Here is a 15487-nt window from a genome sequence, read left to right on the forward strand (position 1 = left end):
ATATGTTCCCAGAACATTGTCATGAAGTACAAACTGAACTTATTTTAATTCCAGGAAGTAATGAAGTAGAGACCTGATGTAATGCTGGACCATAAGTCTATCTACATCACTGGATAGTATCAAAAATTGTAGTAAGAACATTTTCCTTCTCATTTTCCCATCTCCTTTTAATCTCTTTTATTGAATCTACTTTATTTTTTACAAGCCATTATCTATTTAAATAGAGCATATGTAATGAATTTTTGTGTCACAGTCTATAATATTGTTATGAATGAAATTACAAATTTCTTACTGTTGACTCGGGAATGAGTGTGTCACTGCTCCTGGGCATTTTGGTGGCATAAAGCCATTAAAACAGCATCAGCAATGACCCCTGATGCTTTACAAAAGGAAGTGATGAAAACTTTCTTGTCATGTTCAAGCAGCAGGGGAATTTAGGTATGTTATCTAGAATGCAATTATTCAGCCTGGCTCACAGCCAAGACAGTGAGACTAACAACGTGTTTAATCTCATGAAAAGATGGCATGGGATCCTTAATGACCAAGTTTTGTCAGGATCTTAGATTTATGATGTCTCTAAAAGACAGTTCATGTGGTGCCATGTTCAAAAGAGTAATTAGAAAATCCGTAATTCTTACGAGTTTTGTTCCAGCTTGTCTTTCCTAGAGGTGTACGTTTATTCTGTTTTATTCTTAACCTGTTCAGTGCAGCCTTGTGATGTTGGAGAGCTAGTCTTGGGAGGAAGCAGCTGGTCCGACCCCACGCCATCCACTGATGGGGAGGCTGTTTCCCTAGCAACAGAAACTATGAGAAACCGAAGGACAGCGCTTCCTCCGTTCGTGTTTCCTTTTCACTGAGTGTTACGTGCGTGCATTAGCTTCTTAGGAAGAATCGTACAGCCACTATCAATCCGAGCTAGAGCTAAATGGAACAGTGTAAATGTCACCACCGCTTTCAAGATTGTGAGCATCTGAAGCCTGCTGCTATCAACATTAGTTTTGTATTGAAAAATATTAACAGGCTATGATATTTTCTCCCCTTCGGGAATTATTCATGGTGCTGTATCAAAACAAAGAAGCGAGGAGAAAAAAAAGAGTAGAAATTGCCACACCAGCTTTGCCTCATGTTCTGTGAGAAATGTATTTGTATGCAAGACTGAAGTTTAAAGGGAAACAGCATGCCACTCAGAGAGGGTCTTAGAGCTGGTGCACGTGGTACAACATAGCCTTTTTATTAATGCTCCTGAAATTGTTGGAGTTTCTCAGGAAAGAGATGTCGAGAGACAAGGGAAGGAGACAGCAGCCATGTAAACAAAGAGAATTGATAGCATACGTGCTCTGGGGTTTTCGTGCCTGCGTGAATCAGACCCCTGCATTCTGCTCTGTGTTCCACTACACCCTCATATAAACTTTACCCAGGATACTGCCCTTTTTTGGACATTTTGCATACGTTTTTCCCTTGCAATGTCTTAGTGAAAATGGCTGTACAAACTGCAGGGCAGTAGTAAAAAGAGTTTTCAGATCTTGTTAACGGTAAGGAAGGGCCTCTGGATCTATTCTGCTTGGTGTAGGAAAAGCTCCATTTGTTGTTTTCTAATATAAGGGTTAATAAATATGGAGGTGAAGCCAAAACAGGGCACTGAATAGGTACTAAAACAGCAAGTCAAAAGTACATAGGATAGAATTCTTAGTTCATGCTTGCACAAAATATTTGTCTCAGTAATTGAATTCATAAAGTAAAGGAATTTTTTTTCTTAAAATGGCATTATCACAAAGAAATACTGAAGTTCCAAGTATTCTCTGGTATTGAGAGTAGTTGCTCTTTCTTTAGAGTGAAGATAGTACCTCGCTGCCTATGTAATAGGGTGTACGTGCTTTCTCCATTCCACAACAGCCTCGTGTTACTAAAGCAGAAGTGCTTCTTACTTTTGCATTCAGGTACTACTTCAGAGGGAATGTGCTTTTTTTGCTTGTACAGTAAACGCTGTGATACTCTGCTTGCGTGGCCCGAGGACCAGCCCAAACTGAGAGGAGCTCTATGAGTTTAGGCACGTTGGATTCCTCTGCAAGCATGCTGGTAGCTGGCAGAGTCTGAAACTGCTGTTGTAGGGGTATGATTGAATTTAGTGTTACTGTCAGATGCTAAATACAGAGAGATTTGGGCCTCAGCTGATGCAGCTTCATAAGGCTTTAGAAGTGGCTACAGTGACTTGTAGCAACTAAGGGACTTAAGTCTTCAGGACGTGAACCTAGTTCAATAGCCCGAATCCAGTAGGTCTAGTTCGAGTGCATCAGAGATCAACACATTTCTAAAATGCAGACTGAATTCCTCATTATTCCTGGGGTACTTTAAAATTCTGGGCAGACTCTGGGATGTTGCTGACTGACCAGGTAGCATGAAATAGAAGAAACACGCACAGATTTCCAGAACCTAAGTGTTACGAAAAGAAACTCTTCATTAATAAACTGAACAAATGAAACATGCAAGTCATAGTTATGAATAGGCACCATCAATCTCTCATTTTTTTAAAGTGTCTTTTTTTCAAAAGCTCCACGCTTTCAAGCGTTATTGTGATTACTAGCGCTAAATCTTTGTAATAGCTATCATATTGTTGTATGCAGCGTAAATACAGCATATTTAATATATCAGTATCTTCTTCTTTTGTAGTTATTTAGAGGCTTGAACTGATCCCTCTTTTTGAGGGGGATACAATCTGTGATATGGCAATTTTATTTTTTTACCTCTTATGAAGTAATATGGCTGAAATAGATGTGTATATGAAAGGCTACTTTTTCGATTGTGATATGATGAATTTTTATTCAATATCAGCATGTGGAACTGAAGCTCTCTAAAGCCTGTGCACACTGATCTCCTCCAGAAAAGATAAAATGCATCCTTCTGCCCAACATGTTATTTTGCTGTGGTGCCATTTCATAATCAGACACTCTTCCAACTTATGCTGTTCTTTGGCCAGTACTCGGGGGGAAAATAAAGAAAAAAAGAAAAAGAAAGAAAAGAGGGGAAAAGAAAAAAAGGAGAGATGCCATGTTCATCGTTTGTGTTTGAGATTCACTACAGTGTTTCATATACTCTGTAAAAGTAAAAGCAGTATTTGGGCGGGGGGGGGGGGGGGGAAATAAATTGGAAGAAGCTAGTGGCCAAAGCTCTAGCTGCGTCCTGTTAAATATAAACATTAGCCTTTTCTTCTAGTGGCAGAGGTATTTTCATCAAAATGGAGGGTATTTCCAGTTCTTTGCTGCTGCTTATTTGTTTTAGATATGTTTTAAACTCCAACATCTTGACCTATACTTTTCTGGGTAGTAGAATAATGGATTCCTCCCTCTCAAGGCCAAATACTTTTTTTTTTTTTTTTTTTTTCCCTTTCCTTTCAACTAAAGCTGCCAGTAGTATCTCCATAAGGGAAGATGCAAAAAATTTTTTTTTCTTTTTACTTATATTTTACCCCTCAATCTCTTCCTTGGGTTTCCTAAAATGAAAACTATAAACATACTTGGTTTCCTCTTCAGCACTGCTGTGCCTGACTTGTAAACCTAACTGCCAAATTAAATGTGATTAAAAAAAAAAAAATACATAAAAAATTCAAAGAAAATATGTTACTTGAAAGGTTTCCAAACTCTGTGCTCTGCTTCTGCTTTAGAAATACACTGTAGAGCAATTTGTTTTTTCTTATTATTTTGGAGGTATAATGTGTTAAGCGGTGATCAAGGTAAACGTCTGAATGCAGCACAGCCGCTGTGAGACTGAGAGACGCTGAGATAATGGAGTCTCGTATCGTATCGTGTATTCGGTGGGGTCTTAACGTATTTGTTTATTAATAGGAAAGGCTAGCCTGATAAGGCGTGAATGGTGCCTTTCCTCTTCCTCCTCACACTTGATTATTCTCCATGCCTCAGAAATCTTGAATATTGCCCTTGAAAGAGGGCTGGTAACTCAGAACGAGAGACAGCGTATCACGTATGTCAGAACTGGAGCAACTGCGTTCTCACTGCTGGCGCCTCCGCTCCTACGCGTTGATCACTGGTTTCACCCTTCCCTGTGGACGAGGAGCCGGTGTTAGAAACTTCTCAAGGCTCCACGGAGTTCAGTCTGCTCAACAAACCGGCGTTTTCGCCAGTCTTTGTAGTGCTGGATGAGGATATTAAAATGCGATTTGTAAGCTTAAATCTACCACAGGGAGCCCCTGTTGAAGTTAAAATAAATAGTACTGCAACCTAGAATTTTAAGGATTTGATTGAAACGTTGGAGCTGTTCACCAAACCACTACCCCAGGTATGATCAAAGGTAATTATTTAAAACAGAACTAACTCAGCAATCTAAGATGAATGTTCACACAGTATGAACTAAATTTTATCCTGTAGCCAGTAGAGAGTGAAACAAAAGATTGAAAGGTGATGCTTTTGCCTTTCTAAGAGTAGGTTTGAGTGAAATTCTAGCTATTTGTGGGAAGTATCCAACTGTCTCTTCCCATCCTACATGTTTTTTCTGCAACAGAGCTGTATTACAGGTTAGCTGTTTTACTGCATGGGCACCTATGCTCCCGTGCAAGTTAAAAAGTCATTCAGATTCTGGGGTCCCTCTCGGGGCTGGACTCCTCCTTGAACTGCCTGCCGTCTGTATCGAAATGACAGCCGCGAGATGAAAGAATTGCTCTCTAGCTGAATATATGAATGATGTGTAATGAGATACAATTTGCCTAAATGCAATTGTACATACGTAATGTTACTCTGCAGCTATCAGCAGAACTCCTGCCCTGAACAGCAGTGGGGACCTGAACTACACCAGCCACCAACTCTACCCTGAAAGAGGGGACGGGGAGTCCTCGTTTTCGAGCTGCTGTGCTGGTTAGGAAGCCTTCACCAGAGCGCTAGCAGCTCAGACATAGTCCTAACACTTGGAGGATCACGCAAACTGCCCTTGCTGTAGATTCGTACGAAGGCAAGCTTGAAGGGATGAAGAAATCCTGCATTTCCTTGTGGGAGGTGTTGAGCTAGAAAGGAGTTTAACCTCCCCCCACGGAGCACATCCTCCATGGGTGGAGGTGCTCAGCACCTGCAGGTCTGTTAACTTTGATTTGAAGTTCAGCTTCTTTGAAAGCTTTCCATGCTATGTCACTCACCCTGGAGATATATTTTGAAAGGTGAGTGCTCAAGTGTTGGAGAAGAATGGAAACCATCTAGGATGGGATTTTCAAGGTAAAATGTGTTGGATTTGAGGAAACACTTTCTACAGAGCTGGAAATGGATTTTTTTATTGTTGTTTTTTCTGGGAACTACTTATTTTAAGTTAAAAGAACAAGAAGAAAGAGTGAATTGAAATGTCAAAATCTTTGACTTGAAATAAGACTAATTTAAAAGAGAGGGAGAGGGAGAGATCTCTCTTAGACAAAAAGTTGTCCTCAGCCACTGAGACACTTCAGATCCTTGAGCTGAAGCTCTTTGATTCAATTCACTTGAGGCAGAGACACTTGCTAATTACTGAGAAATTAGTTTAAAAACCAAAACACATACCCATTTTGCACACACTAAAAACTCATCCTGTCTTGCACAAATTAGCAAACTATGTGTGCTGCTTACAGGTCCCCAAAGGGTGATTTACAGATACGCATGAAATTATTCATTTTGTACATGTTTCTAACACACACACACACACACACACACACACACACACGAGCAACCGCTCGCATTCAGGGAGGGTGGGGGTGAGGGAAGCCAAGTGTTTGGGAATCCTTTTGAGCATATGATAGCTGGTGACATTATACTCTAGAGCATGTCTACTCACACAGCTGTATGTGGCTGATTTACTGTACATCTCTTCCTTCCCCCCCCCCCCCATTTCTGCCCTCACACGCAGTCCAATTACTTCACAATTTAGTTCCACCTATTTTCATTGCAGTGTTATCTCCTAAAATATTACCAGTGGGGTAACAGGAAGGTTCCTTGAGTTTTTCTGGTCAACCCCTCTCTCAATAGTGAAGGATTATTTCATATACTGCATTTTCAAATGTTTGTGCTGGCCTTCTTTTGAACAGTTTAAGTAATGAGGCTTCTACTGCCTATTATGGAAGATTATTTCACATGGTGACAGATCTTGCCAGTAGGAAGTTTTTATTATTTGTTTCCTAAAGCCCTTTATCACCTTTCAAATACTCTAGTGAGTCATATGTTCTTTGATAACTGTCTTGAAACATCTGTAATGAATCCCCATCTAGAAGAAATGCATGAATTCTAGTCAGATGAGGACAGCTAATGATAGAAAATTGAGGTAAGATGGAAGGATACAGCTGAATAATATCACAATGTACACTTTCTGTCCATGATTTTTTTTGAAAAAAATCTTATTTAGTAAAAAGGGCAGAACTATTTTGCTTCTGATTCTGAAGTTAAAATTTGTGATAACTAAAGGAAATAGTTAATTTGCTCAGAACTGGCCAAAACATTCATCTAAGTTGAAAAAAACATACCTTCCTTTCAAGTTGTTAAAATTAGTCAATCTTTATGAAAATTTTTAGATTTAATAAGATAACATATGTTGATGGAAATACTGTTATTGAGACTATTCAGGCAGACTCTTGTGCCTTCTCTTCTATGGGCCAACTTGAGATGCTCTTGATTTTATGGGAGGTGGAAGACTAATCTTTCTTAAAACCAGTCTTCCCTAAAGAATCAGAAATACACACTCACCGGGTTTTTGTTGTTGTTGTTTTTGGTTTTTTTAATAATATTGGGAATGATATAACAGCTCAGATATATAAAGGGATTGAAAAATTATATCCTAGCAGTGTAACTTTTTTCAAAGCTTTATACAAAATATATTTTTTACAATAATTCCATGATGAATTAATAGATATTATAGGACCAGCTTGCAGCCGTTGTTGGCATAACTGAGAGATAAGAGAATGAGCTGAATTCTAATGAGAAATTTGAAAATGTAATATAGCTCATGCATACTGGGAAACTGCAGTATCTCATTTGTCTTCCATAGATCTATACTGGTCTTCATCACCAACAGACTGATCTGTTATCCTTATGAGATTATGAATAAGAACTGGGGAAATGCACAGGAGGAAAACAGGGCTTGGAGTGGTGTTTCATTTTGGTTCATCTGCCAGAAATAGAAAAATATTTTGCTTGCTTTACAACACACTTAAACTAGATACCCTGTAGATGGGTCTATAAAGGCAGAACTGCCAAAATAGTCAGGCAAAGAAGAGTCTTATACGGCTCTTGTGCTACAAGAAGTGGAAAGGGGAAAGTGAGGCTCTGGAACCCATGGCAAGGGGGAGAGGGGGCATGAGAGGGTTGCATGAGTGCACTGCCCAGCATAGCCAACTACCATGTAGCAAAGGACAAGCAACAAATTCCTATGCAAGGAGAGGGGGCTGGGAACGGTGATGAAAGGAAGGAGAACTGTATTTAGCCCATATTTATCTTTGCTGAAGGTTGATGTCACTTGCTGAAAAGGGAGTGATTTTTTACAGCTAATCTCATTCTTATGACTGCAACCTTGTGTATGTGAGATGAAATTAAACATCTAAAAGTAGCAACCATTGTGGCTGTGGAGGTCCTAATGGTATCTTGTTCTGTTATTTTTCTCAATTTTAGTACTTTGAATGACCTCTAATCATAAGAAACTTGTAAATGCAACTTCTGGAGCCTCTGACCAGGTCTTTGGCCAGAATAAATCATGCCAACTGTAATGGATGCCTTGAGGCAAGACAGATTTGCGTTATTTGGAGTAGTTCATAAAACAGTAATAACAACTTCCTTCACATAATGTGAATTATTTATTTGTCTTCTACAGTCACCTTCTGCAGATATGTTAGCAAACAAATTAATGTGTGGACTATTCATAGAAACACATTTAAAAGAGTATTGAAAAATCTTTCCTTTGTGTCTGGCCTACACCAGAAATTTGAATTTAAGACCTATACTCTGTATTGTAAAAACAGGTTGTTTTGTTCACTTAATAGATTCAGATTATCTCGACTGAGGAATTAGAAAGGTGTAAGATTCCCATTGTCTTCAGTAAACTGAAAAATATATAATTCTTAGGAAGTTAATTTGGGAATAAAGTAAGGCAGTTGTAGAAAATTCAAGAGTAGATGAGATGCCATATTTACCTATGTGTTTATTATGAACTATTTATTTAGTCTTGCCTTTTTTTTATTATTATTATGCTAAGGCAGGAGGAGTAAATGAATTATGTAATCTATTCCTGTTTGATTTAAGAAAGGCCTAATAATAGTGCTGTACTTCTCTGTACACTACTGGCTGACAGGGTCTCTACTCTGAAGGCTGAAGGTCAAGAAAATATATTATTTATCTGAGTACCATTTGAGGTATATCTTGAAAATTAGGGTTGAGATATATATATGTGTGTGTGTGCGTGTGTGTGTGTGTGTGCATGTATATATGGGTTCATAAATATACAAATGTTTATCCCTATGATGTAAAAATGGGAAATACTGAGTATTCATTAGGGCTGAAGTGGGAGGAAAGGAGAATACTTTTCATCAGATCTCCTGGAAGTGAAAAATAGTTGTTAAACTATGTCAGAACAAGAAAAACGCTTACTTTCAAAGTTTATTGATAAAGGATATTGTCATATTGAAAAAAAAAAAAAAAAGGGGGGAAATAAAAAGTAGACACATGTCCTAGGGAGACAAACAATGACAATGTCAGGGAAATATTGCCAAGTAAATGAAAATGAGTAATGTCAGACAGTGACTGTTGAGTCCATGAGATGCAAAGGAAGCCGAACAGTGTTGGTTGGCGATTGTTAAGTGGATATGAATAAAGATGAATGATGAGAGATAATGAATTTTGAGTAGGCAAGAAACAAATGAAGATAAACAATGTCACGTGAAGTTTACGGAGCAGCAAAGAAAGATAATGAAAAGTTGTCGTCTTTGGTGGAAAGGTACCAAACTCCTGGTAAAACCCTTTTTGTATGGGCTTGATTGTTTTGAACTCAAAATGACCATTCTGACATTTGGATGTTACAAAAAAAAGCTTATATGTGTGGGGTTTGGGGTTTTTTTCTTTTCTTTTCTGTTCTTTCTTTCTTTTTTAACACTACAAACATATACCATCGTTTCGGAGTAGCTGACCTGCTCTCTGGATTTTGTTACAATTGAGATACGCCCCTTGCAGTGAGTTCCCCATTTAAAGAACAATGTCATGCTGTGTATGTTAAAGGAAGTAGAAAAGCTTATTAATGCTTCTTCATTATGCTCAGGCTTTAAAACATGAATCTCTCTATTTCTTATGCTAACCTATTCTTCCCATATAGTTGAATTTTAAATTGAATTCACTTTGCGTTACTTTGCCACATGCAGAGAAAAAATCCACTTCTTGTTTTCTTTAGTAATGTTAAGAAATAATTTTGTGTAGAGCAGTTTCATACTGTATACTTAGATCTAAATTCTAGCAAATTTAAAAGCTAAGTTTTGAATACTAATTTTTACTGAGAATAGGGGAGCCAAGCTATTGAGATCCAAAGAGAAAGGCATGTAGAGGGATCAAGCTCCACATCTTTGAAGAGCTTCAGTCAGATTATCTTAGACAGCTGAGCCAGTAAAGCTAAAGAGAGAGCTTAATTGGACTTCCTTCATTTTGGAGCTCCCAAGCTCCTGTATCAGCAAGTTGTTGCACATGTGTTCATGAGGTATTCTTTCTGTAGCATTGGCTTTGGCAATGGTAATTAATATTATCAACTATTTCTGATTAAAAGGTGGTGTTTACTACTTTAAAGCAAAGCACAATGCAGCACTAGCCAATAGTTGTCATGTAGTGATATTGAAAATACTAAAGTACTCCCCTCTTTCCTCATCCTCCCAACCTTTTCCCTCCTCCTCTATATTAAATTAGCCACGGTAGCTTTAAAGTCTAACTTACCCTGCTTGGTTTTCTTTTTCCTCTACAGTCAAATGTCTGCTTCAAAGTGGTTGCAAAATGACACCATTCTGATCAGAAACACTTTTTTTTTTTTTTTTTTTTTTTTTCCCAAAAATGAATGTGTGCTGCTTGCACCAGTTTGGCAGCTATATTGGCTTGGGCCCTGGTGGCAATGAGCCCCCTGGGGTGCCCTTTGCTGGCAGAGGGGGTTAGGGGTGCTGTTCTCTGACTCCTTTCTCAGCTTTTGGTGGCTGAGTCACCTGCAAGTGAGAATCTTCCATCGGTCTCACTCTCGATGACTCAGTTTTATAAGGCAGCGTTGCTTTCTTCCGTGTTCTCCAGTTAGAAGTCACAGGAGCAATTGGCAGGGTGTGATTCATGCAGACTCCTTAGGCTGTTTCTATCGAGACTTGTATTTTTCCACGTCAGCCTGCTAGCTGGCACTCGATATCTGTTCTTGAGAATAAGCAAAAGGAAAAGCATTTTACCAGAAGGGTCTCTTTTCGAACTCAGGTCCCTTGTTCCTGCTGTAGGAATCGCACTTTTAACCAAAGCAGCCCACATCTTGGTGCGATGGACCCACCTCCCGCCCGTGGTTAATTTTCAGCCTATCTGGCCGACTGTGGGCCTGGTACTCTTTCTGTCTAGATGATGATCAAAAAAAAAGATGTGTCAAACAGTGGTGAGAACAGCCCTTGCAGATTTTTTTGTTGTCTTTCAGTGTTTGATAGTTAATACCCACACGGAGAAATGACGGTTAATCCATGAGGAAATGTGGAGTTTACGATGCCATCTTTTTGATGCCCTTTCTGAAGTCAGGAAGGGGCAAATCCACACCGCTTATGAAGCTTCTGCAAATGAGCTATATAGAAGGATGCAGGGTGCTTTACCCCTTCCATCAGGTGTGAAACAGAGACACGAAGTCATGCTGGACAGAGCGTGGGGTTTAAAATCCAATCCCAATCCTTTTCTACCCTATGCAGGGTTTCGACGACAGCCACAAACATAAAGCCAGTGATCCTACAGTTCTGCGTAGATTTTCAGTTTTCACTTCTGAGTTACACTTCCCTTAACAAAGAAATAAGAGAGTTGTGGTCATTTGTGAGTCTTGTGAAGCAGCGAATATTGGGTCAAATTTAGCCCTTGAATAAAGGTGCAGCTCCAACTAGTACTGGTTAACAATGAATTTTCCATTATTTGGAAAATTGATGTTTTATATTTTCAACCCTAAACAGGGATAAAGAGCTCATATTAAATAGCTTTTTCTAATTTTGAGTCAGTTGAAACATTTTATTTCTATTATAACTATTTAAAAGAGTGGACTTTAAAACAAAGTAATGTTGGAAAAGGTAATTAATCTTTCTATTTTGAAAAGGTGGAAAAGGAATATTTTGCTACTTAGATAGTTCCTCTTTATAGTGTTAAAATTAATTTTCTTCTAAATTATCAGCTCAGTTAGTTATTTTGGATAGGAAAGATCATATTGAAGTTATTCTTTGGCCAGCTCTTAAGCATTACAGAAAATATTTCTTTCTAAGGGTTATTAGCTCCCTGTAGTACAGTGGAAAACTCTTTTATTAAGTAACCTTTATGATTTACTGATATCTAGAAATTCTGTTAACTCAGTCTGTTTTCATCGTGGCCTGCCTATTGGAATAGATTCAATGACTAATTTAAATTTTGATTAAGTATTTGACTATAATCAATATAACACAGACTAGCAATCTGTTCTCTTTTGGCCAGGCATTAGAAAAGAAGTTTGATTTCACTCTATATCTAGACCAAATCTCCTCCAAAAGGTCTTTCCGAGCAAATCCTGAAAGATCAGGTGAATAGAGAGAAATTGTTTGTTTAATTAGTAGGAAGTGAACTTTAATTATTCCTTTGGTTATGTTTACTTTTGTGTGTATGTGCATGCATACAAATTAGAGCTACCTTTTTTTTGTTTAGCTTTAAGAACACACAGTTTTAACGTCAAAATGTTACTGTGAAAGTAGGTTCATAAATTAGGAAGTCTTTGAAGGTGTTTACTTGATTAATTGTGGTCATTCTAGAATACAGATATGAATTAAAATTATAGTTATGGCATATGGTCCTATATATTAAAAAAAATAGCAGCCAAAAAAGAGGAACTCTTACTTCCTACTGGAAAATCAGACCAAGGATTTCATACCTGAAGTTGTCTTTTGATGGCTACACCTTCTGTCTATTTGAAAAGCTATAGAAAACTATTATGTTTTTAAGTTGTCATCTCTTTCAAGTAATGAAAAAAAAAAGCTGAGTAGTCGTCTCCACAATTAATGGGAAAATATGAAAGTTACTGAGTTGAATTCCAATGATTGTTAATAAATTATAAATGAATTCTTAATATCGTTATTCCTGCAAATCCTCCAGAAGATCCACCGGTATATTCCAGCCTATGAGACAGTTAATATAAGTGGCTCTGTTTGTGTCATTGGCTTAAGATTTGCCAAATTCAGTGCTGCTGGTCTCACTTTACACAATTTCCTGTTATCTCACTATGGTCTTACAAAAGATAGAGTCTTGAATACCACAAAATGGATTTTATTAGTTCCCATTCTAGCGCGTTACCCCTTTGAAAGCAAGGATTTTCATATTGTGGGTTTGAGGTTCCCCATTATAGCAAGAGGTGATCTGAGGTGAGATCCTGCATGGATAACATTTACTTCCCTATTCGTGATTATAAGCAGTCAGTCAGGCTTCTGAAAACTTCCTTTGTGCATAGTGATCTTCCTATTTTTAGAGATTGGGAGAGAGAAAATAATAGACGGTATTTTGGTTCCAAAAAGCACCAATGAAATTCACTTGCAATATTTTAGTACTATTTAATGAGACTGCAAGAGTTAATTTTAGTGATTTTGAGGTTTGGTACAAATCATGCAGTCTTTGTCCTAAATATTTCTATACAGCTATCAAACTGTCACTCAAGCATTTAAAACTGAGTGGCCTTCAATTCAAAACCTTACACAGGTTGGTGGACAGAAATTGAGCTAACTGTTAGAAATATTCCTCATCACTGTTTTTTTATTTTTTTAATGTTTCTTTTTTTAATCTTTCACTCTTTTGTATATTCTCTCTTTGTTCTTAATGTATATTGCTGACCATAACACAGAGGTAACTTAGAAAAGTTAAACTTATATAAAAAAAAAGGACAAAGTCTATTTATGAACTACTACTTTTTTAGTTATTGTATAAACTTTAAGAGTATTCCAAGGTCTGTCTTCATGAAAGCCATTTACAAACAGTAAAATGAAGTGCTTATGTGTTACTGAATCAATAGATAAATATACCCTACTTGGTGCAGTTCCAGATTATTCTATTCTGTACTATAGTACTGCTTGGACTACTGCTTTTTTCTGTGAACTTTCTGTGTATATTTTTCCATGCAATGTTCTTGCTGCACCCTAAGACCACTCCAAAAATGCTTCACTAATGTTGTTGAAAAAAAGAATAATTTATACCTTAGTAAGTTGAGAGTGTATGAAGAAAAAGAAGGGAATTGTCTGGAGTGCATTCCTAGAAAACAAGGTCATAGACAGATTTATTTGCAAAACCACAATGCACACTCAGGTGCACAAAGTAGCATAAATTCTCTGTCTGCCTGACAGAGAATTTTTTTTTTTTTTTTTTTTTTTTTTGTTTGCTTTCTCACTCAAGGGATCTCAAGGAAAAAAACAAGGATTATACATGTTTGTACATGTTTGATCCTACCAAGTGCAACAGTTTAAAATGAAAGAGTTGATCTACTAACACTTCAGTCAAGTTGTTCAGACCCTTGTTTGGTAGAGAGGCTGATGTGATGGTACAGAACCGGAGGTTTTGTGTTCAAGTAACAAAACAACAGCTATAATCCTGAACCAACACATATAAATCTTGAAGTCTAGTACACCTAACTGACAACAGTCAGTGTAAGGCATGAGCAGCATCTAGGCTTAGGGTATGGCAAGGGATGTAGGTTAAACTCTTTGATGGTAGCAATATCTGGTTTTATTAAAATGTTTATTCTTTCAGTTCTTAAATGCCACTTTACCTTGCCACTAAGAAATAATACAGGCAGTTTGGTTTGAGTCCTTCTGCCCTGTTTTCATCCTTTGTACCTTGTTATTCTCTGGGCTAATGCTGCAGTGGCAGAGCAGTGGGCAGTGTGGCTGGAGACCTGCAGAGCACAGAGACCCTCCATGGTAGCAGTGGATGCTTCCACGTAGCCCTGGTGCCTGTATCCTCATGTCGAGGGGCATGCTTCAGTGAATAAATTTTTTTTTTTAAAAAAAAGTGTCTTATGCCCTCAGCCTCCTTAAGCTTTAAAGCACCAAAAGGAAAATAACTCTGACAGTCCGGTCATGGTGATTGCCTACCTGGGTGAAACTGGGACTAATGAGGTCTTGATATCGCACTTGTTACTCAGGCAAGCCTTTAATTAAACTGAGGTGTCAGACCCTTAATGCCTTAACCTCAAGTACCTTCTTTCCTGTATGATGTTTCTCTTCAGTTTCCAATTTCCAAATTGATTACACTGAATGCAGGTTTTTTCATTCTGTTGTAATAAAAGTCTTTGCTAGTAGGATAAATGGAAATTGTACATCTTTTTTCATCTTGTGATGTTCCAGTGCATGCTGTTGGCACTGTGAAATAATAAATAATATCTCATAAGCTTTTTCTTAAGTTGTGAGAAGACAATAAAAAAAAGAGATGTTTCTTCACTATAATTTTGTTAAATTTTGTGTTCTTTTCCTGTGGTGCTAACTGGTTATTAGTTCAAGCCCATGTCTGCCAAGCCCTGTAGAATAAAATTTTTGAAGTAGCATCTGTCTCTTCTAACAGCTTGTGTAGATTGCTGTGGGAATGAAATTTCTTTTGACTCGCCTCCAGTTTCAAAAAGTATTTGTGCGTTCTTATCTATTAAGAATGAGTCCACAAAAGATCTATATGCGAGCCTTTGTATGATAGACAAGAAAGATTTACCTGAGGCGTACTCCTCTCAGACTATGAGCAAATCAGTGCTGTGCCCTTGGAGTCATCCAAATCCCAGAATGTAGCTCTCTTATAAACTTGTAAATTGCAGGAAAGTGCTACATCATTTTTTCTATGCGCTGGAATAATGTTTTGTTCTATAGATCAAAATCAAGCTGCCTAATAATGAGGCTAGCCAGGCTAGCCTAGGGTTTCTTTATTGTTAGGTTTGTTTTGTTTTGTTTTCTCTTCTTCACTCTTACTCAGTTCATTTGCAGGATGCCTTCACACTTTACTGGTCTTCATATTACACTTAATTTTTTTTTCTGCTCAACATAGTGGCCAGAATTCATCCTTCCGAGACTTCACTGATGTCTAAGGAATTTTACATTAAAAAATAATTAATCTGAGGTTTATTGAAATGCTGTTATAAATTAGATACTATTGAAGCATTCAAAAGCACTTCTGTTTTGAGAAATTAGCTGTCATATTCTACTGTGTATTTGGCATATAACACTCAAAGTTGATGGGTTTAGGCTCCTAAAGAGCACAGCTGCTTTCAAATAGTTTAACTGTTAACTCTTATATTAGCTGGGAAA

The sequence above is a fragment of the Rhea pennata genome, chromosome 3 (genome assembly GCF_028389875.1).
Source record: "Rhea pennata isolate bPtePen1 chromosome 3, bPtePen1.pri, whole genome shotgun sequence".
NCBI classification, from domain to species: domain Eukaryota; kingdom Metazoa; phylum Chordata; class Aves; order Rheiformes; family Rheidae; genus Rhea; species Rhea pennata.